A 23,993-nucleotide genomic window follows, 5' to 3' on the forward strand; every position below is an offset into this window, starting at 1 on the left:
CTTGGTTTTGAAAACTCCCTTGAACACCTGCCATCTCTAAAACTCTGTGCTCCTTTGAGTTTTGTTGTGTTCAAAATAGCCTCAGCAACTGATTCACAGTGGTGTTATTATGTAACTAGAAAAAGTGTGTCCTACTTGGTGTTGAAAATAGGAGTAATTGGTCTGTGAACAGGTGTGCTGCTAAAAAAAAAAAAAAAGTTTAATGAAATTCTGGTTCCACAGCTATTAATAACTGAATTTCAATATTTAAGATATCAGGAATAGTGAACACTAGGTGTCAGTGTAAGAAATGGAAAAATATTTTTAAAACCTTGTTTCCAATCAGGTGTATAGCAAAAAAATCAAAAGCAGCTGTGACCACATATACTTATAATTGCATAATTCAGTTAACAAGCCAATCTTTCTTTCAAACAAAAATTCCTGTTCCAAAACCATCAAGAGTTTAAAATCAGATTAAGCTCATTATTAGAAGTTACAAGTCTTTTGTAACTTCAGCTACATATAACACAGCAAATTAATTTTACTTTTAAGAATAGGTGTTTTGAAGAACAGTGTTAAATACAGGTGTAAGTCTAGAAGTATTATGTTGCATATTTTTAGTTAGTGGAAAAGAACTATTTTCACAGTAAAAATATTGGATGATTAATAAGGGATACTGAATTTTCAGTTTTGCTCTGAACAGAAATATGGACCATGAAGCTATTAGAAATTATAATGTCTAAAGGGTCAATTCACAAAAGAACACATGAACTTGGGAAGGATGACTGACTCTCCCCCAAATTCTGGTACCTAGAGGTTATTTCTAAACTATGAATGCTAAAACTAATACTAAAATTAGTATCTATTAATTGTATCAATATTTCAGATAAAAAGCTCTCTCTAATAAACTCTTCAGGGTAAAGACATTTATTTATTTTATTTATTTATTTAAGATTTAATTTATTTATTCATGAGAGACACACACAGAGAGACAGAGACACAGACAGAGGGAGAAGTAGGCTCTCTGTGGGGAGCCCGATGTGGGACTTCATCCCAGGACTCCTGGATAATGACCTGAGCCAAAGGCTGATGCTCAACCACTGAGCCACTCAGGTGTCCCAGGGTATAGACCTTTATAACAGGTTTTAAAAAGATAATTATTAGCAGTAATAAAAAAAGGAAAAGTTAACATCAGAATAGTGTCTCATAATTTACAAAATACATTCATAATAAATACCTAATTTAGGCCCAATAATGCTAACTTAATACATCTATATTCTTTTCAGCAGTCATCATTTTGGGAGTTTGAATACTCTTCTATCTACTGAACTCTCTCACCAACCCACCTGGCCATTTCTATGTCCCATCTCTGAAACTCCACATTGCTCTTTACTTATTTCATCTTTTCATGCTTATCGAGCATATTAGGAGATTTTTAATATACTATTCTTGAGGTCATTCATTTGTGGAAATGGAACAAAACTAAATACAGTAGTCACCACTAAGATACAAAATGTTGTGACTCAATCATTTAGGCAAACATTAAAAGATTTGCTGGAGAGAAAGAAATGCTTTTAGTCAATGCCATGCTCCTTTCACTGATAGTTAAGTTCTACTCACATCCTAATCATAAAATGACAAAGTATGAAGTTTATGGAAAAGTATTCTAAGCTAGAGGATTGAAGCAAATTAACAAAGGCAATTTAGATCACTATTTGTGCAGGTTCCTTCCCGAGCACATAAAGTCAGATGGTGACAGACAAAGAAGGAACAGGGAAATTCACATTATAATAAATTATCTACACTAATACCTGTGAATTTTAAGATATCCAAGCATATCAGGAATGAGAAGTAGAAATGAAAGAAACTGGGATAGTACCATACATGATTTGACATTCAAAGACAGGAAAGTGGCCCCAGAAATACAGACAGCATATGGCTCTTCTTCAAGCTTTCCTTCTGGCTCTTTAGAGTCTTTTGTCCTTGACATTGTGTTACTCCTTATGTATAGATTAATGATTAAATTTTTTGGCTGTTTTTAATCAAGTCATGTTTTCACTGGTAAACAGTGTGGATCAGAGCTAGGTCATTTATATACATCATATTATATAATGCCTATGAGGTACGTAAATTCCTACAGAAGAGTAAACCAAGGCTCAGAGAAATGAAGAAATATGCTCCAGGTTATGCTTGCTCACTGGCAAGTTATGAAGCTGAGATTCAAACCTAGGGATGTTGTCTGCAAACGTTGACACATTTATTTAGGGGACCTTATTTCTCTTTCCATTTACTTTAAAAATCTGAGGTTAATTTTATATCATTGCTTCAAATATAAATAATAACTTGAATTTCAGATTATATACATCACTTAGAACTTATTCTAGAGGCTACTGGATGGCTCAGTCAGTTACTACTGAGTGAGAAATAAAGGTTTCTAATTATATATATATTATATATATACAATATAACATACATAAGTATATATAACATACATAAGTATAAGTAAACAAATGTTAAACTGGGCTAAATTTTTATATGTTCAAAAGCTACACAGAAATAATAGTTATTTTTTATACCTGGAAAATGGTCTATATATGTACAATAAAAGAATATATATATAATCTTTAGCAGACTGGCACTAGTAGACATTTACCGACTTTAATTTTCTTTTTTGCATAATATGCACATGAATCAAAAGTAACAGCAACACTGGGGAAAGAAGATACAGAGTTATGCATATATAAAAGTGTCAGAGATCTCAGAAAAGGGACTGGAGAATAGGAGTTTAAAAACAATCTCTTGGTTCAGATACATGAAGACAAAATTTGATATACGAGTCCCTGGGAGACATTTGCTAAATTAAAAAGCATTAAAGGCTTATTAAAAAAAAAAAAGCATTAAAGGCAAAAGCCATGAGAAAAGGAGGGAAGACTCAACATCTCTAATCCAAATAGAAGACTGGATAATCCCTCTTTTATGCATATGTATGTTTATTTATTTATTTAGTAGGCCCCCATGCCCAGCATGGAGCCCAATACAGGGTCCAAACTCACAACCCTGAGATCAAGACCCAAACTGAAACCAAGAGAGAGGTGCCCCTGCATAATTTATTTTTGTATTAATTTTCATACTTAGTTTATTAGAATAATTCTGAAAATAGATTCACAAAATAAAAACATAATTGAACAGATTGGCTTTCTAGTTGCCTGACAAATTCTTATAGTGAAAATGTGAATTCAGATATGAATTTCAAATGGAATAGTAGACAATTATATTCTATAATAAGATAGATTGTTTTGGTAAGTTTTGTTTCGTAAGTTTCAATGAATAGAGAAATAAAAGTAGTTATACAGTCATCGGAGATCATGATAGTTTTTAAACTTCACTCAAGATGGATATTATCAAAAGAATGTTATTGACAACATTATAATGTCAATTCAGCCATACAATTTCCAGTTGACACAAAAATCTGCCTGTTTTAATTAAGTGATGTAACTCAATCAGGAGACTAAGAATTTTATGGAAGGTTTGCATCTCTTTGATAAATCTGAAATTCTTAGAAAAAGAGTGCATTAAACATTTGTAAGAAGTTTCAGCTAGAACTGAAGCTTTCAGCACAGGTCAGAAATCTAAGCTTGGCAGAGGAGTCAAGCTGTTAGTAGAGCTTAGCTTAAGTCAAGAGACAGGATTCTAGCAGACAACAGGAAAAAAGAGAAGAACCTAAAGGAAAGTCTTGACACATGTGGAAAGGTGGGAAGTTGCTGTTTTATATCTATGCTAAGAAAACCAAGTAACATGAGATACTACTATAACATTGGAAACTATAAACACTTTATACTGAGACTGTCTTACCTTGTAAAGTTGAATAATTGACTATGAGTGGGATGTAGTGCAGCAGGTAAAAAAAGACATCCTAAGAGAGGGGAAAGGCTCTTAGGTTAGAGCTGTAGCAAACTACCCAGGACAACTGCTGGGGAAAAATGCAGCTGAAGAGGCATTATTTTTATTATTATTATATATAATTGGCAGAACCTAGGATATGCCCATTTTGTGCCACAGATGAAAAATTAAATACCTGAAAAATGCAATACAAACTATTTTTTAAAAGAGGAGATTAAAATAGTTTTTCTTGAAGCATGAAGTGGTAATATCCGAGAGAAAATAAGACAAATTAAATAGAAAATATTAAGATCTATCAATTAGAATCAAATGCTATTTAAAAGAGCCAGTAAATTTTCCACAGCACATTCATAAGAAAGGTATAAGTAAAAGTCAAAAAAAGTAATCGCTTTTTAATGACATACAATGTTCTGTATCTTGATCTGTTATTTGTGTGCACTTGTGTTTTCCCCAAAGCAGGTGTGTTTTTAAGCTATTTATAATAAATATGAGGTACTTGATTTACAGTAGGAACAGACAAAATAGGCCAAGATTTTTTTTTCCAGATGGTATTTGTGAAGTCCTTTATCCATTCATGTAAACACAGAGTGTTCCGGTTTGCTGAAGTACATATACATGTTTTGGCTTAGTACAAAGTCTCAGTGTGTAGTCAGCTAGAAGACTGTTTCCATTCTGTGATTCATTAGGTCCCCAAGGTACCTCTACTTCCTTTATTTTATACAATCATAAACTATATTAGTTTGTCCTATTTTGATAACCCCTTACAATTGAAGTTCTGCACAGCAAACTTTATTACTATTTTAATTTTGAAGTTTTTACTTAAATTCCACTTAGTTAACACAGTGTAATATTAGTTTCAGGTGTGCAATATGGTGATTCAACACTTCTGTATATCAGCTGCTGCTCATCACACCAAGTGCACTTCCTAGTCCTCATCACCTATTTAACTCCTCCTCCCACCCTGCTCCCTTCCAGTAACCATTTTTTTTTTGTTCCTCTATAGTTAAGAGGCTGTTTCTTGGTGTGCCTTTTTCTCTCTCTTTTTAAAAACATACTCAGAAACCACTACAGAGGTGGCATAAGTGATAACCTCACAGAAATAGTGATGAGGCTCAAACAATGCCTCACATAGCTCCTTCTATCAGGGATATTAACTGACAAATTAAAAAGCATTAGAAATAAGAAGGCAGATTGGAGGTGTGGGGAGAAGATGGGCAATTCAGTGCATGCTAATCTACACGAGAGATTTAAGCAATCACTCTTCATACACATAAATTTATCAATTTTCATATATTTTTAAAAAGATTTATTTTAGAGAGAGGCAGGGGTAGAGGGAGAGAATCTCAAGCAGACTCCCTGCTGAGCATGGAGCTGGATGTGGAGCTCAATTTCATAACCTATGAGATCATAACCTGAGCCGAAACCTAGAGTCAGACATGTAATCAACTGAGCATTCAGGGGTCCCTATCAATTTTCATATTAAAGATTATTTGTCTAACCCTACACTAGTCCTGATGTGAAAACAGTACAACAGATTGAACAGCTTACTAGTTGCCTAGATTAATACCATGAAAATCCAATAGATTTTAAAAGTAGAATGATGATTATATTCTATGCATGAAATGAAAAGATTCTTCTGATAATTTACCTTGAATGAATAGAAAAATGAAAGCTATATAGCCATCAGAAGTCATAATAGTTTTGATTGTGCAAGGATATTATTATTACTGAGAACATCATTTAATAGTAACTCCTCACACAATTTTGAATTGGCACAAATCTCTACCTACCTTCCAAAAGGAGATGCAGCCTCAACTTGGGGAGTTGAAAGAGGGAAGTTTAGGATATGAAAAGATTGGCATCTCTCCGGTAAGTGTGAAAGAACATTTCAATTAATTTTCCAATCCATTTCTAACCTAAATCATGCCATTAATCATTAATCCTCTTATCAGGATTAATCACAACATTAACCACTTAGTACTAGCATTACTATAACTTAAAGAAAGGGTGCTATGCCTTAGGAACTCCACTAAAGTCCTTTATAAACATTTTACCTAGTTTTATGACCCTCTAGAGCCACTGTAACTATTAGCATTGTCATTTTACAAAACAAGGAAATTAAGACTTTTGAGTACCTTCTCTCCAGTGACAATTTCTAATTTGTATTGCACTGGATTATGTAAAATTGCCAATAGTCAATATCTATCATTGCCCTCTATTATTTCTCTATGTCTCTAAAATGAAGAAAAGGGCATTGTGCATGACCACACATATGTGTTATTCATTTCAACTATTCCAATCACTTTTTAATACAAAGTTGCTATTGTTCCATTTAATTGTTGCCAAGCATATTAAGCATGAAGAGGCATAGGCCTACAAGTACACATCTTTAAGAAGCTCCATCAAAGATGCCAACTCATACACAAATACTTTAAAATACAGTGCCTCATACCCAGAGCTCCTCAACAGAGTCATCTGGGATGCCTTTTTTTAGGGGCGATCAACCTCAGAATATTTTTCCCCCAGAATTTTTGATTGAGCAGATATAGATTAGCATCTAGTAGTTGCAGGTTTTTGTTTTTGTTTTAAAAGAAGATGGCTTTAGTGGGAACACCAAGTTGAGAACTACTACTAACTGCCTTGGGGGAGATAATATAACCAACCACCCTACCCATCAGACTTGTTTCTGAATAATTTTACTTATTTTAATAATCAAGATCTACCAAAATCAGGTAAACAAACATGATGCTTTGAGTAATGTCTAGCGTTACTGAAAGAATTTTATGGTATCTTAAGGAGATCTGTTTTGAAAGAGAAAACATTTAGGTGCATTAGAGTGTAAAGGGAAAATAAATTCATTAATCTACAGTCAGACTCTGTATTGTTACTTAATAGTTTCAAGGAGTAGCTTCATCTTGTCTACCTGAAAGTTGTCTGAAAGTTCAGATCATGTTTTTGCTTTTTAAAAAGCACTGGCAATTTTGTTGCCCAGACACGGTTACAAACCACCAGCCTGTAGACTGGTTTCTCAAGTCTGGTTCTTGGACTACTTGGATTATAAAGATTTTGGGTGCTCACTAAAATTACAAACTCTTCAGCCCTACCCAAACCCTCCTGAAATAGAATCCTTTGGAGAGTATGGACAAATAATCTGAACTTCCCTATGTTTTGCAGATAATTCTTAGACAATCCGACAACTGACACACTTTCTATACTGAAGGAGACTCTGGATTTTTATAGTCCCCTATCATGATATAGTCCCCATATCTGTATAACTGAAGAATTGCTAGGCAGCTTGAACAGATACCAGCTGTGTGCCTACTCTTTTATGTATAATTGTTCAGAAGAGATATTTTAAAAGCCAAGGGATATTGGCAATAGCATTGAACTTCTATGTTTTTCTTTCCCTTTAACTTTTATTAGGTTTTAGATTTCAGTTGCAGAAAGAAGAACAATTTAGCTGCTGAAGTCCTAGCTCACTGTCCTAGTAGGTAAAGGTGGTTTCTGATAGGAGACACAGCACAACAGAAGTTGTGATGATGAACTCCTCCTCCTCTCTTCTATATAGGCAATCACAAGATCTAAATGTTTCCTGTTGCTTCTATAATTTTTGTATTACCTTTGATACATCACTCTTCCATTAACAGGGCCAAGTAGCATGGGTAAAAAAAAAAAAAAAAAAAAAAAAGTAAACTACAAAGGAAACCACGTTCTTTAACATCTTCGAGAATTTTGTGACACACGTAACAACTCTTCCCACAGCTTTTGAAAGGAAGTAAAATTTCTCTTAAAATGGCAAAATTTTATTCCAAAATTCAGTTTCTTGAGAACTGAAACTGGGAAGGAATAGGGCAAATATGGCTACACTATGCTGTGAAATTCCATCAATACTGGATACTTTCCTGGTTAAGGCAAATGAAGCTGGTCTGGTGAAACCAGCCTTCGCATAGTCCACAGGTGGAAGCAGCTACCAAGCAAAGACTTCCCTGCTAAATTCAGGCCTATGTTATCTAATGTTTCAATTTCAGTGTTTTAAGAGAAGCCAGAAATCCTATTTTTATGTAGAAGTCTAATTTTTAAATATTGGCAATTAAATTCACATCTTTAAAAATACAGTCCAAGTGAAATAAAACATGTTTCTATGTTACACTATGCATAGGTAACAGTTTATAATGTCTATTCTGATGCTTATTTTCCTCAGTTTATTTTTTTTTTATTTTCCTCAGTTTAATACAGTAAGTATATGTTGAATCCTGTAAAAGACTTAAGATATATTTTTACATAGACATATATATACAAATGCATGAAGAACTCCCGGTTAGATATCACTTGTCAAAACCCCTATCACTCTTTACACATATTAGCATTATCAGCTATTGTATTTTAAAAATATTTTTTTACTCAATTTACTTAAACTAAAAACAAAAACAAAAAGGAGCAGACCAGTTTTTCTACAACCATACACCCCCCACTACACTACCAGCAACCACTACCCTCTTCTCTGTGAGCTTTTATGCTTTTGTTTTTAGATTCTATATATAAGAGAGATCATATGGTATTTGTCTTTCTTTGTCTGACTTACTTCACTAGTATAATACCCTCTAGGTCAACCCATGGCAAGATCTCATTCTTTTATATGGCTGAATCATATTACGTTGTGCATATACATCACAATTTGTTTATCCATTCATCCATCAACAGACACTTAGGTTGTTGTTTCTGTATGCTGGCTACTGTAAATAGTGCTGTAATGAACATGGGCATATACATCTCTTTGAATTACTGGGGTTTTTTTCTTTTAAATTAGTGTTTTATTTTCTTATAGTAATACTAAGAGTGGAACTGCTGGATCAAATGTAGTTCTCATTTTTTTTTTTTTAAGAAATTTCCACTGTTTTCCATAGTTGTACTAATTTGTAAATCCTACTAACAGTGCACAAGAGTTTCCTTTGCCACATCCTTGCCAACATGTGTTCTCATCTTTTTGATAAAAGCTGTTTTAACAGGTGTAAACTAATAGTCATTGTGATTTTGAGCTGTATTTTCCTAATGATTAGTACCTGTTGGCCATCTGCAATCTTCATTGGAAAAATGTCTATTCATATCTGCTGCCTATTTTTTTAATCAAATTGTTTTTTTTCCTATGAACTATGTGAATTCCTAATATATTTGGGATATTAATGCCTTAGCAAATATATGATTTCCAAATATTTTCTCCCATTCAGGAGACTGTCTTTTCAGTTTGCTGATGGCTTCCTTTGCTGTGCAGAAGCTATGTAGAGTTTGATATGGTCCCAATTATTTATTTTTGCTTTACCTTTTGGTATCAGATTCAAAGTATCATGATGGAGATCAGGTTCTCATATACTGAGAACATTACTACCTATGTCAAGAACATTACTACCTATGTTTTCTTCTAGGAATTATATGGTTTTAGGTGTTATGTTCAAGTTTTTAAATCCATTTTGAGTTAATTTTTGTATATGGTATAAGACAATAGATAGTCCAGTCTCATTCTTTTGTGATTGTCCAATTATCCCAACATGATTTTTGAACAGACTGCTGTTTCTCCAGTGTATACTCAGGCCTGCTTTGTTGAAAATTAATTGACTTTATATGCACAGGTTTATTCTGGGGAACTCTACTCCATTCTATTAATCTATGTGTCTGCTTTTATTCCAATATCATACTATTTTATTTATTATAGCTTTATAATACAGTTTGAAATCACAGAGTGTGATATCTCCAGTTTTGTTCTTCTTATTAGGATCGCTTTGGCTATTCAAGGTCTTTTGTGATTTCATATGAATTTTAGGATTGTTTTATTTTTATTAAAAATGCCATTGGAATTTTGATATGGATTGACTTGAATCTATACACTGCTTTGGATAGTATGGACATTTTACCAATACTAGTTCTTCCAAACTCTGAGCATTGAATATCTTTCCATTTATTTGTGTCATCTTCAATTTTTTCCTTAATGTCCTGTAGTTTTCACTATACAGGTGTTTCATCTCCTTGGTTAAATTTATTCCTAGAAATTATATTCTTTTTGATGCAATTGTAAATGACATTTTTATCTCAATGTCTCTTTTTGATAGTACATTATGAATGTATAGAAAAACAAGATTTTTGTTTTTAAATTTTGTATCCTTTACTGAATTTGTTGACTTGCAACTTTACTGAATTAGTTTTAACAATATTTTCATGAAATCTGTGAGTTTTTTATATATAACCTCATGTCCTTTGCAAATAGTGGAAATTTTACATCTTCCTTTCCTATCTGGATGCCTTTTCTTTTTCTTGCCTGAGTACTCTAAGAGTTCCAATATTATGTTGAATAAAAGTAGTGAAAGAGAGCATCCTTGCCTTCTTCCTTATCTTAGATGAAAAACTTCCCCCTTTTCACTGTTGAGTATGATGTTAGCTGTGGTTTTGTCATAGATGGCCATTATTACCTATTGAAGTACAGTCCCTCTATATGTGCTTTATTGAGAGTTTCTTATCAGAAATGGATGTTGAATTTTGTCAAATGCCTTTTCTGCATCTACTGAGATATGATTTTTTTCCTTCTTTCTGTTAATGTGGTGCATCACACTAATTAATTTGTGCATACTGAACCATCCTTGCATCGCTGGAATAAATATCACTTGATCATGGTGCATGATTCTTTTTATGTATTGTTGAGCTGATTGCTAATGTTTTGTTGAGGATGTTTGAGCCTATATTAATCAGGGATGTTTGGCCTGGAATTTTCTTGCAACTTCCTTGTCTGGATTTGGTATTAGGGTAATGCTGGCCTTGTTAAATGAGTTTGACAATTCTTTCCTCTTCTATTTTTTGGAAGACTTTGAGAAGGACTGCCATTAATTCTTCTTTGAAGGTTTGGTAGAATTGACCAGTGGAGCCATCTGGTCCTGGACTTTCGTTTATTGGGAGATTTCTGATTACTGATTCAATCTCCTTAATAGTAACTGGAATGTGTTCAGATTTTCTATTTCATAAAGATGCAGTCCCAGTAGGTTGTATATTTCTAGGAATTTATCAATTTCTTCTATTTTGTCCATTTTTTAGCATATAATTATTTATAGTAGTTTTTTATGATCCTTTATATTTCTGTGGTATCAGTTGTAATGTCTCTTTCATTTGTAATTTTGAGTCTTCTTTTTATCTTTGTGAATCTAAAGGTTTGTCAATTTTGTTTATCTTTTCAAAGAACGAGTTCTTAGTTTCATTGATTTTTTTCTCTTATCTTCCTAGTCTGTTTCATTTATTTCTGATCCAATTTTTGTTATTTCCTTCCTTCTACTAACTTTGATTTTGTTTGTTCTTTTTCTAGTTCCATTAGGGATTAAGGTAGGTTGTTTGAGTCTTTTCTGATTTCTTTAGGTAGGTTCTTACCACTAATTGGTTGTTCAATAACATGTTGTTTAACTTTCATATATTGGTGAATTTTCCAGTTTTCTTCATGTAGCTAATTAATCCTTAGTTTCATGCCACTATGGTTGGAAAAGATGCTTGAAATGATTTCAATCCCCTTAAATTTATTAAGAATTGTTTTGTGGCCTAACATATCATTTGTCTTAGAAAGTGTTGAATGTGCACTGGAGAAGAATGTGTATTCTCTTCCTTTTGGATTTTAAATTTAATTTCTATATGTCCATAGATATTACAGAACTATTAATTCCCCAAAGGCAAAGTTAATTTTTTACTCACTTTGTATCAGCAGAATCAGAGCTACATTAGTGTCATTCAATAAAGATTTACTGAATTAATGAATATATAAAATGAATACATGATCTATTACAGCAAGAAATAGTTTGAAATAGTATATGGCACTTTAGAAACTAAATGGTGGCTTAATTTAGACATTTGTTTTTAGGACACTGTTAAAAATATAACTTTTATGTGCAAAAGATAACTGATAACCACTTCCATACCACTACAGATTGTGTGGCAAAAGATTTAGTCCCATAGGGATTCCCACATATTGCAACAGTAAATACATAAAGAATATTTTAAGATATCATGACTACTGGATCCGAAAGGACACTGCAACATTGAGAACAACACAGATTTCTGAAAAGCAATTCTTAAAGACTTATCTATATAAAACAGCCCTATGCATGCTTGAGCTGCAACCAGTTATCACCAAGTGAAATCAAAACATATTGTGGTAGCTTTCAAACAATAAATAAATATTATTTTAAAATCTAACAAAAGAGGTCTTTGACATGCAGGTTAAAACTAAGAGAAATAGATGTTTAAAATTCAAGAATATCAGGAGGCTACCATCAAAGATAACCAACCAACCAAGCTCTTCTTTAATTGATAAACTTAAATCTGGAATTCATAAACTACTGAATTGCAAATGAATCCCTACTTGGAAATAATATACTTTTACTTAAATCAATATCAGAAATAGGAATTCTTAAGTAACACTGTGGAACAAATATGCTATGATAAAAATGTACCAAGATTCTGATGCAAAGAGGGGAAAAAAGAGGCAAGAAAATAAGAGAAATTCATGATTGTGGTGATCACTTTGCAATATATACAAATACTGAACCATTATGTTACATCACTAAAACTAATATAATATTATAAATCAATTATGTCTCAACAAAAAGCTTTTAAATAAAAAAGAAAGTGGATTCACTGAATCAAGTAATAACAACAATATTTAGGAAAATGATTGAAATAAAATATCTAGTCAGTTACAGTGGAGTAAGCACACTCTGTACTGCTTCTCTCAACGACTACAATAAAAACCCTGGATATAGTGCATGTGGCAGCTACCTGAGAATTCTGAGTATTAATGGTAGGTGGCAGATCTGAGAAGGATATGAGAACCTGAAATACAAAAATCTGGCAGTGAATTTCATGGGTTTTATTTTGCATTAAAAACTCCTATGCTGGACACAAAAACAGTGTAAATTTAAGTCTGATTATGAGGCACACACAAAAAGTAATGAGAAACTCTCTCATTCTGCTCCAATGAAGGTTAATGGAGACCTCAAGGATGCAGTGGGTTGGGGTAAAGAGGAAGAGTTTGAATACAAATGGGTAAAACAAGGGAATCTGGGGGGAAGTGACGTAACTGTTTAGAACCTTGATTGTTGTGGTAGCTATAAGACTGCATTTGTCATTGGGCAGTCCTGGTGGCACAGTGGTTTAGTGCTGCCTACAGTCGGGGTGTGATCCTGGAGACCCGGGATGGAGTCCCACGTTGGGCTCCCTGAATGGAGCCTGCTTCTCCCTCTGCCTGTGTCTCTGCCTCTCTCTCTGTGTCTCTATGAATGAATAAATAAAAATCTTAAAAAAATAAAAAAGACTGCATTTGTCAAAACACATAGAGCTGAACAACAAGAAAAAAATAATTTCAAATGGCAAATGGATTTTGCCATATGTAAAGAGTCATATACTTCAAATATTCAAATATCTTTGAAGTATATTAAAAAAATCAAACTAGTAAGAAAACAATGCATCAAAATATGTAGTGGCTGCATTATACTCTAAGGTAAGGAAGTATCAATATTTAAACAACTTTTTCTTATTATGTTTTCCTTTCCTTTGAAGAGCTGAAATGAATGTGCTAAAATGCACAAGCTCATAGGAAATGCAGAAAAGATGAAGCCATGAAAGCAGTAGAAGGAAGTTATAAGGACTTAGCAGAAATGGGAGTTGGCTCACAGGCAGAGTTTATATTTTATGTCCAGGTTAGTTATCTGCCAACTTAATGAAAAACAACCAATATTTTCAGAGGAGTCGTAACAGTATATCATCTACAATACCCACTTTTAAAACCAAAATTACTAGAGATGCAAAGAAACAAAAGGATAACTGAGTAATTAGAGGTGTCAATGGAAATGGATTTCAATATGATCCATATCTTGAATTTAGAAGATAAAAACTAAAGGAGTTATTATACATATATTCAAATAATAAAATGAGGGGAATGATGTTAAATTAAAAAATTAAATGAGGGGATGGCCAATTAAGAGCTCCCAGGCTTGCATTCACCTTCAACAACGTGGCCACCATCCACAGACAAAAGGGCCATATGTGTACTTTAGGACCCAGGTAGGAGATTGTGAAATTCCAGTGGAGTCCAAGGCTAAGGAGAACTGTTTTGCAAGTGATCTGCTGACTGTGGTACTGGCTACAAACTCAGAAACAATCCTGTACCCCTGAAGACTAGGCTACAGCCCCGTGTAGCCATGGTACCATCACCTGCACCAAACACCAAAGGACCTAGGAGGAGTTATGTCCAGCTGTGCTTCAGGTAGTAGAGACACAGCTCAGTCCCAGCTGTGGAACTTGAAATGGTCTGTGCACTGATTCCAATCCCCTTGACCACTGCCCAGAAACCTCTGTAGGTAAGCCCACCAAACTTGTTATTTCGGTAGATTCTGAAAGGGCCCTATAACTGGGCTCCCATACTTCCTGGCTGTTGTCTCAAGGAGTCCTGCTGGCACAAGAACCAGGCAGGAAACATTTCTGTCTACAGACAGAAATCATAAATCAAGTATTTTTTTTTCTGATCCTAGTGGTAAGGAACTAGAAATCAATAACAGGAGGAAAACTGGAAAATTCTCAAATATGTGGAAATTAAACGGCACTCTTCTGAATAACCAATAGATCAAAGAAGAAATCAAAAGTGAAGACAGAAACTAGCTTGAGACAAAAAAAAAAAAAAAAAAAAAAAAATCACATACCAAAGCTTTTGGGATGTAGCAAAACCAGTCCTGAGAAGGCAGATTTTAGCAACAAATGCCTACGTTCATAATAGATGCAAGAAAAAACATTTCACAAAATTAAACACCCTTTTAAGGTAATTCTAAACAGATTATGAAAAGAAGAAATATAACTCAATATAATAAAGGCCATATATGACAAACTAATAGTTTTATCAAGCAAAAGATTAAATGTTTTTCTTTTAAGATCATGATCAAGACCAGGGTGCTCATTCTCACCACTCTTATTCAATATACTATTGGAAGCCCTACCCAGAAAAATTAGTCAAGAAAGAGAAATAGAAAGTATTCAAATTGGAAAGGAAGATAAAAATTTGTCTGTTTGCAGATGACATGAAGTTACATGTAGAAAATATAAAGAATCCACCAAAAAACATTAAAGCCAGTAAATTCAGTCAAGTTGCAGTATAAAAAGTCAATAAAAATGTTACATTTCTGCACACTAGCAATGAGCTATTTGAAAGAGAAATAAAAGAATCACATTTACACTAGCATCAAAAAAAAAAAAAAAACCACATTTAAATTTAACCAGTGAGGTGAAATATCACCACATTGAAAATTGTATGATATCGGTGAAAGTAGAGAACACAAAAAAATGGAAAGATATCTTATGCTTATGGATTGAAAAATTAATATTATTTAAATGTCCATATTACTCAAACCCTTCTATAGACTCAATGCAATCCCTATAAAAATTCGAAGAGCATTTTTCACAAAAATAGAAAAAACAATGCTAAATTTTATATGGAACCACAAAAGACCCTGAATAACTAAAGCAATCTTGAGAAAAAAAAAATCACAGCCTGATTTTGAACTACACTACAAAGCTATAGTAATAAAAACAGCATGGTACTGACATAAAAATGGACACAAAGATAAATGACATAGAATTAAGATCCTAGAATTATACCTATGCATACACAGTGAACTAATATTTCATAAGGAAGCCAAGAATATTCAATGGAGAAAACAGTCTCTTCAATAGATGGTCCTGGAAAACTGGATATTACCTGTGAAAGAATGAAACTAGACCTCTATCTTACACTTCTCACAAAAATTAACTCAGAATGGAATAAAGACTTAAATGTAAGACCTGAAACCATATAACTCTTAGAAGAAAAACTTAGATAAAAGGCTCCTGATAATGGTCTGGGCAATAATATTTTGGATATGACACTAAAAGCACAGCAAAAAATAAACAACTGAGAGTACATCAAATTAAAAAGCTGTTGCAGAGTGAAAGTCACAATCAATAAAATGAAAAGGCATCCTAGGGAATGGGAGAAAATATCTGTAAACCATATATCTGATAAGATATCAATATCCACAATATTCAGGGATATCATACAATCCCATAGTAAAAAAAGAATAATTTTTTAAAAAAATTGTATAGAATAGGGGTCAGGAGGCCTCAATCCTGGTTCCAACCCCAGCACTTACGCTTGGGTCTCAGACTAGTTGTTTTTCTACACTTGGACATTCAAATTGGAAACTATAATATCCTGTTTTCCTTCTTGAGACTTAATGATTATCAAATAAAACATAAAGTGAAAAGGTTGGCAAACTTAAAATTGGGGAAGGATCTAATAGATTTTTTCCCAAAGAAGATACACAAATGGCTACAAGGTGTGGAAAAAGTGCTCAATATCACTTATCACCAAAGAAATGCAAATCAAAACCACAATAAGATATCATTTCATCCATGCTAGAATGACTGTTAACAACATATGAGACTACAAATGCTGGCGAGGATATGGAGAAAAGCAACCTTTTGTGTGCTATTGGTAGGAAAGTAAATTGATACAGCCACTATGGAAAACAGTACGAAAATTTCTCAAAAAAATAAAAAAATTACTTACACAAAAGCCATCAATCCTACTTCTGGGTGTATATCCCAAAGGAAATAAAATATTTGAAAAGATATCTACCCAATATACATTACAGCTTTATTTACAATAGTCAAGACACAGAAAACACCCAGATGTGGATCATGGGTGAATGGATGAAGAAAATGTGGCACATGTGTGCGTGTACACGTGTAATGGACTATTATTTGGCTACACAAAAAAAGCCCTGCAATTCCTGCAATTATTTGCAACAACATAAAACAAACCTTGAGAGCATTATTTTAAGTGAAAGAGGTCAGAAAGAGAAAGCATACTGTATGATCTCATTATAAACAGAATCTAAAAAAATCCCAAACTCACAGACAGAGTACATTGGTGGCTGAGGGGTGGAAGAAATGGGACAATGTGGTTCAAACGGTATAGTATAAACTTCTAATTATGTGATGTATCAGTTCTGAGGACCTAATGTACAATATTGTGAATATAGCTAATGATAACTGTATTATATACATGAGAGTTGCTGTGAGTGTAGATACAAATGTTTTCATCACTCATGTTAAATACGTGAGGTGATGGATGTCTTAATTAACCTTAATGTGGTAATCATTTCACAATATAAACAAGCAAATCATGTTATCATACACTTTAAACTTACACAATGTTACATGTCACTTATTTCTCGATAAAACATGAAATAAAAGAATTAAAGAGGGATGCCTGGGTGGCTCAGCAGTTGAGCGTCTGCCTTCAGCTCAGATTCCAGATTTGGGGATCAAGTCCCACATCAGGCTCCCTGTGAGGAGCCTACTTCTCCCCTGCCTGTTTCTCTGCCTCTCTCTCTCTGTGCCTCTTACGAATAAATAAATAAAATCTTTAAAAGAAAAAGAATTAAAGAGAAAAACTAATATACAAATAATTATGACAGGGCATAAAACACATACACACATAGATATACACATTTTGTAATGGCTGCAAACATACAATGCTAAGAAAAGACTAACTTTTAAAAAACATTTCTCTATTCTTTTCAGCTGAAGAAATCACACTAATACATGCTTTGAATACTGCAAAGAGAAAAAAAAAGCAAGATCTTCTTTTAGTAAGGTATCTCATTCCACTTTGTATTTATTTAGTGAGATTTGGACAGGGTCAATCTCACAAACATAGATCAAAATTATTATACAAATAATACATGGATCATTATATGTATATGTAATAATAAGTTTCTTCAGGAAAGACAAGCAAATTTTTCTTATAATTGTAATGACCATCATCAATTAACTTCTATATTTAACTTGGAGCTTCTAAATTTGAAATAAAAGAACAATATAAACATGTGTCCATAATTCAAAAAGGGATATTATAGCCCCAAAAGAAACATTTTCAAATAGCATAATAGAAATTACTGTTATTAAAATGAAAAATATATCAGATTGACCAAATAGTAGAATATAGTTACAAAAGAATCCTTGAAATCAGTAGAAACTACAAAGCCAAAAAAAAGTAACAGCTAAACAGGGGAAAATTTTTTGAGGAAAAATTTAGAGGCTCTCAGAGATTTGTGAAATAACAGATGGTTCAGCACACATGTGACTGAAATCGAAGAATGAAAAACACAAACAAAAAATAATGGCCAAAAACTTCTGCAAATTGGCAGAAAACATTAGCTTCCAGATCTAACAAGATCAGCAGACTCGCAAGCAAGATAAACATGAAGAAAGTCAGTCCCTCCATACACCAAGCTTCAAATACCCAACAATAAAGAGAAAATCTTGAAATGAGCCAGAGAATGACAACATGTTACATACAGGGAAACAAATAAGTAAACAGCTGATTTGTCGCTGAGAAACACTGGAGTAGCACATTTGCATAGCTAAAAGGAAGAGATTAGCAGTGAGAATTCCACATACAGAAAAGATACAAGAAAAGGTGAAAATAGATATGTTCAGATGCAGAAACTAAAGATAATTCATCACTGGCACTATTAAAAAACATAATCATTTTCAGTATGAGGGAAATTATTTAAATGGCAACTCATACCTTTAAGAACAAATGATGAGCATGGAAAATGGTAAACGTGGGTAAATGTAAAAAAAAATTATACTTCCTTCAATAACTTAATTGCTTTAAAAGACATAGGACTCTTTATAAAGGGAAAGCTACAATACTTTGATGTGAGGATAACAGCATGTATAGATTTAATACACTAAATAGTAAATATCTGATCTTTTGTTTGTTTGTTTGTTTTAAAGATTTTATTTATTTATTCATGAGAGACACAGAGAGAGAGGCAGAGAGACAGGCAGAGGGAGAAGCAGGCTCCATGCAGGGAGCCCAATGTGGGACTCGATCCCAGGACCCCAGGATCACGACCTGAGCCAAAGGCAGATGCTCAACCACTGAGCCACCCAGGCGCCCTTTTTTGTTTGTTTTTAAAGACAGAACAACACATAAAGACACAGGCACAAAGGAAAGAAGGCCATGTGAATCAGGAGTGACAGAAAAATAGTTGTCAACTGAAAATTCTATATCTAGTACTTTAAAACTTCTGCCATCTCATCTGGTCTCCATGTTGTCTTTTGTTTTAATTATTTTTTTAATTTAAATTTTAGGTAGTTAAGATACAGTACAGTATTGGTTTCTCAAGTAGAATTCAGTGATTCATCACTTACATATAACACCCAGCAGGGACGCCTGGGTGGCTCAGCGGTTGAGCGTTTGCCTTGGGCTCAGGGCATGACCCTGGAATCCTTGGATTGAACCCCACATTGGGCTTCCTGAATGGAGCCTGCTTCTCCCTCTACCTGTCTCTGCCTCTTTCTCTGTGTCTCTCATGAATAAATAAATAAAATCTTAAAAAAAAAAAAAAAAACAGCATAACAAGTGGCCTTCTTACTACCTATCACCCATCTAGCCCATCCTCACCCACCTCCTTCCATCAACCCTCAGTTTGTTCTCTGCTTCTTATGGCTTGTTTCTCTCTTTTCTTTTTTTCTTCCCCCTTCCCATATGTTTATCTATTTTCTTTCTTAAATTTCACATATGGGTGAGCTCATACATTGTCTTTTTCTGACTGACTTACTTCACTCAGCATAATACATTGTAGCTCCATCCATGTCATTGCAAATGGCAAGCTTTCATTCTTTTTGATGGTTGAATAATATTCCATCGTGAACACCACATAGTTTGGCTATTGCTGATAACGCTGCTATAAACATCAGGGTGCATATATCCTTTTAAATCTGTATATTTGTATACTTTGGATAAATACCTAGTAGTGCAACTGCTGGATCATATGGTAGTTCTATTTTTAACATTTTAAGGTACCTCCATGCTGTTCTTCAAAGTGGCTGGACCAGTCTGCATCTCCACCAACAGTGCAAAAGTGTTCCCCTTTCTCTGCAACCACACCAACACCTGTTGTTTCTTGTGTTGTTAACTTTAGCCATCCTGACGGGTGTTAAGATGGTATCTCATCATGGTTTTGATTTGTATTTCCCTGATTATGAGTAATGTTGAGCATCTTCTTATGTGTCTGTTAGCCATCTGGATGTCTGTTTTGGAAAAGTGCCTCTTCATGTCTTCTGCCCCTTTCTTATCAGTTTATGGTATTTGCAAATATCTTCTTCCATTCTGTAGGCTACCTTTTAGTTTTGTTGATTGTTTCCTTCACTATGCAGAAGCTTTTTATCTTGATGAAGTCCCAATAGTTCATTTTTACTTGTTTCCCTTGTCTGTGGTGACATGTCTAGTAAGAAGATGCCACGGATGAGGTCAAAGAAGTCAAAGAGGTTTCTGCCAGTGTTCTCCTCTAGGATTTTGATGGTTTTCTGTCTTACATTTGGCTCTTTAATCCATTTTGAATTTATTTTTGTGTATGGCATAAGAAAGTGGTCCAGTTTAATTCTTCTACATGTTGCTAAATGTCTTCCTAATATCATTTGTTGAAGAGACTGTCTTTTTTTCCACTGGATATTTTTTCCTGCTTTGTTGAAGACCATATAGTTGTAGGTCCATTTCTGGGTAATCTATTCTATTCTATTGATCTAATAAATGTCTGTTTTTGTCCAGTACCATACTGTCTTGATGACTACAGCTTTGTAATATAGCTTGAAATCCAAAATCATGATGCCTCCAGTTTTGTTTTTCTTTTTTAGAATTGGTTTGGCTATTTGGGGTCCTTTATGGTTCCACACAAATTTTAGGATTATTCATTCTAATTCTGTAAAAAATGCTGGTGGTATTTTGATAAAGATTGCATTAAATGTGTAGATTGCTTTGGGTAGTACAGACATTTTATCAATGTTTGTTCTTCCAATCCATGAGCATAGGATGCTTATTCATTGTGTTAAGTCTTCTTTAATTTCTTTTCTAAGAAAAAAAGTGTTCTATAGTTTTTAGAGTATATACCTTTTACTTCCTTAGTTAAATTTATTCCTAGGTATCTTACTGTTTTGGTGCAACTGCAAATGAAATCAATTCCTTGATTCCTTCTCTTGCTGCTCATTTTTGGTCTATAGAGAAGCAACAGATTTTTGCACATTGATTTTATATCCTGCAAATTTGTTGAATTCATGTATGACTTTTAGCAATTTTTTGGTGGAGCCTTACAGGTTTTCTACATAAATTATTCTGTTTGCAAATAGTGAATGTTTGACCTCCCTTGCCAATGCAGCAAGGGAAAAGGGATCCTTAACCCACAAGGGATCAGGTTTGCTGAGGATTTGTCCACAGAGAGTTGGCAAGTCAGAAAGGCTTGGAAGGAAATACTCAAGGAGCTAATGGGAAAAAATATGCAGTCAAGAATTCTTTATCCAGCAAGGCTGTCATTCAAAATAGAAAGAGAGATAAAAAAGAGTTTCCCAGACAAACAAAATCTAGATGAGTTCATGCAAGAAATTTTAAGGGGACTCTGAGTGGGGGGATAAAAGACCAAAGCAACAAAGACTAGAAAGGACCAAAGAACATCACCAGAAACACCAACTCTACAGGTAACACAATAGCACTAAATTTGTATCTCTCAATAATCACTCTGAATGTAAATGGATTAAATGTGCCAATCAAAAGACACAGGGTATCAGAATATAAAAAAAAAACAAGATCCATCTATATGTTGCTGCCTACAAGAGGCTCATTTTAGACCTACTCTCCATGTTTTCTAATGAAAATCCTACTGTCTTTCCGTCATTGTTCCCCTATAGTATTGAATCTGTGTGTTTTTAGGATTTATATCTTTTATATTCAGCAGTTTAATATGCATTTCATTGGGTTTATCCTGCTTGGAGCTGGGTCAGCTCTTCAAATCTACAGATTCCTGTATTTCAGTTTCAGATATTCCCTTTGCAGTAGGAACAAAGACCAAATACATAGGAATAAATTTAATAAGAAATATGTGAAGCCAAAAAAAAAAAAAACGTTAAAACACTCATGAAAGACATAAAAGTGGTTTTGAATAAAGGTACAGACATTGCCTATTATTCGATGGAGTCAACAATCTTAAGATGTAGTTCTCTCTAAACTAATTTATAAATTCATGCAATAAAGATACCAAAAAGCTATTTTACAGAGCTAGAAAATCTTATACTAACATTCATATAAGAAAATATACATACAAGAATAATCAGGAACACAAAGAAAGAAAAATTACCAGGAGTCTAGTTCTAACAATCTTTACAATACACCTATATAAAATGTATTATCATATGTATAGAAAAATAAGGCACTGGTAATAAATATAAAATCATAAATGGACCCCAAATAATGTTTATTTAGTATATGATAAAGGAGGCATTTCAAATCATTAGGGAAAGTATGGACTTTTTAATAAATGATGATGGTATAACTGGGTAGTCATAAAGGTAAAATTAGATCCACATCTTACATGATAACAAGAATAAACTACAAATGAATTAAGGATCTAAATGTTAAAAATAAAACCATTCAGAAGGCAGCATGGGTGAATTCCTCTTCGAATTCAGTATAAAGAAAGTCTAACTATGTTTCAAAATCATAAGACAATAAAAGGTTCATACATATTTGGCTCTGTTAAAATAAAAATATTTGCACACCTAAAAAAAATCATAAAAGAGCACCTGGGTGGCTCAGTCAGTTAAGTGTCTGCCTTCAGCTCAGATCATGATCTCAGGATCCTGGGACTGAGCCCTACATTATCGGACTCTCTGCTCAGCAGGGAGTCTGCTTCTCCTTCTCCTTCTCCCTCTGTGCATGCATGAGTTCTCTCTCTCATGAATGCACTCTCTCAAAAAAATAAAAATAAATCCTTAAAAAAATTTAAAATCATTGAAACAAAGTCAAAAGATAATTCACACACTAGAAAATTATATTTGTATCATTACTATAAAGGAATGATATCTCTGATATATATATATATATATATACACACACATAGGACATAGGATCAAAACCCTGATGGACAAATGGGAAAAAGACATGAAAGAGTTCTTAACGGCCAACACTATAACAAGTTGAGCAATACAAATAAATAATAATATTATTGAATAATGATTCTAAGAATAAAATTTATTTATTTTTTTTTAATTTTTATTTATTTATGATAGTCACACAGAGAGAGAAGGAGAGGCAGAGACATAGGCAGAGGGAGAAGCAGGCTCCATGCACCGGGAGCCTGATGTGGGATTCGATCCCAGGTCTCCAGGATTGCGCTCTGGGCCAAAGGTAGGCGCTAAACTGCTGCGCCACCCAGGGATCCCAAGAATAAAATTTAAATACACACTAGTCCATACAAATATACATTAAAAACTGAATAAATAAATGGTGATAAGGATAGGTATTCCATTAGGAATATTTGCAATTAAAAAATATAAAAGGAAAGCAGGAAATAGAAAATCACTATTAGGTAAATACTACAGTCACAATGGTCTCAGACAAGATCCACTGATGAATGCTAAAATAAATATGCATAAATGTTTAGAGAGGGAAAATATTTACAGAGTCACAAAATACCTCCAAGATATTTATTAACAAAATTTAAAAAACTTGTAACTTCATTATAGCGAAAAATTTCAGCATATATACCACCTTAAAGCAACTATTATCAGGTTAAAATGACAAATAAAACATCAAGAACGTGCATGTGTTGGTCTGATACACTGAGAAGGACCCATCACTTCTGTTCTAGTCTTGGCAAAAACTCATAGCCACCTTCTAATCATAAGAAAACATCAGCCTGATTGAAAAAAGAAGAGCGTTCATTCTATAGAACAGCTGTCTAGTATGTTTAAAAAAGGTGTCAAGGCCATGAGACAAGGAAAGATGGAACTAACCTAGAAAGGGGCTGAGTACAAAGACAAGACAGCTAAGTACAATGTGTTACCCCAGATTGGCTCCTGGAACAGGAAAGAAACATTAGAAAGAAAACTGATGGAAATTAAGTAAGGTCAGTAATTTCATTAAAAGTACTTTACCAATGTTATTTCCTGTTTTTGATCATTGTACTGTGGTTACATAAGATGTTAACAGAGGAAGATGA

The 23,993-nt window shown here is 33.7% G+C and overlaps 1 protein-coding gene across 13 annotated transcripts in view; it reads right to left on the reverse strand.

Moving 5' to 3' along the window:
• Nucleotides 1–23,993, reverse strand: part of SUPT3H (SPT3 homolog, SAGA and STAGA complex component) — a 516,593-nt gene that overhangs the window by 225,029 nt on the left and 267,571 nt on the right. The gene's annotated exons all lie outside the window — the stretch shown is intronic.

Source organism: Vulpes vulpes, chromosome 1, assembly GCF_048418805.1.
Source record: "Vulpes vulpes isolate BD-2025 chromosome 1, VulVul3, whole genome shotgun sequence".
Classification (NCBI taxonomy): domain Eukaryota; kingdom Metazoa; phylum Chordata; class Mammalia; order Carnivora; family Canidae; genus Vulpes; species Vulpes vulpes.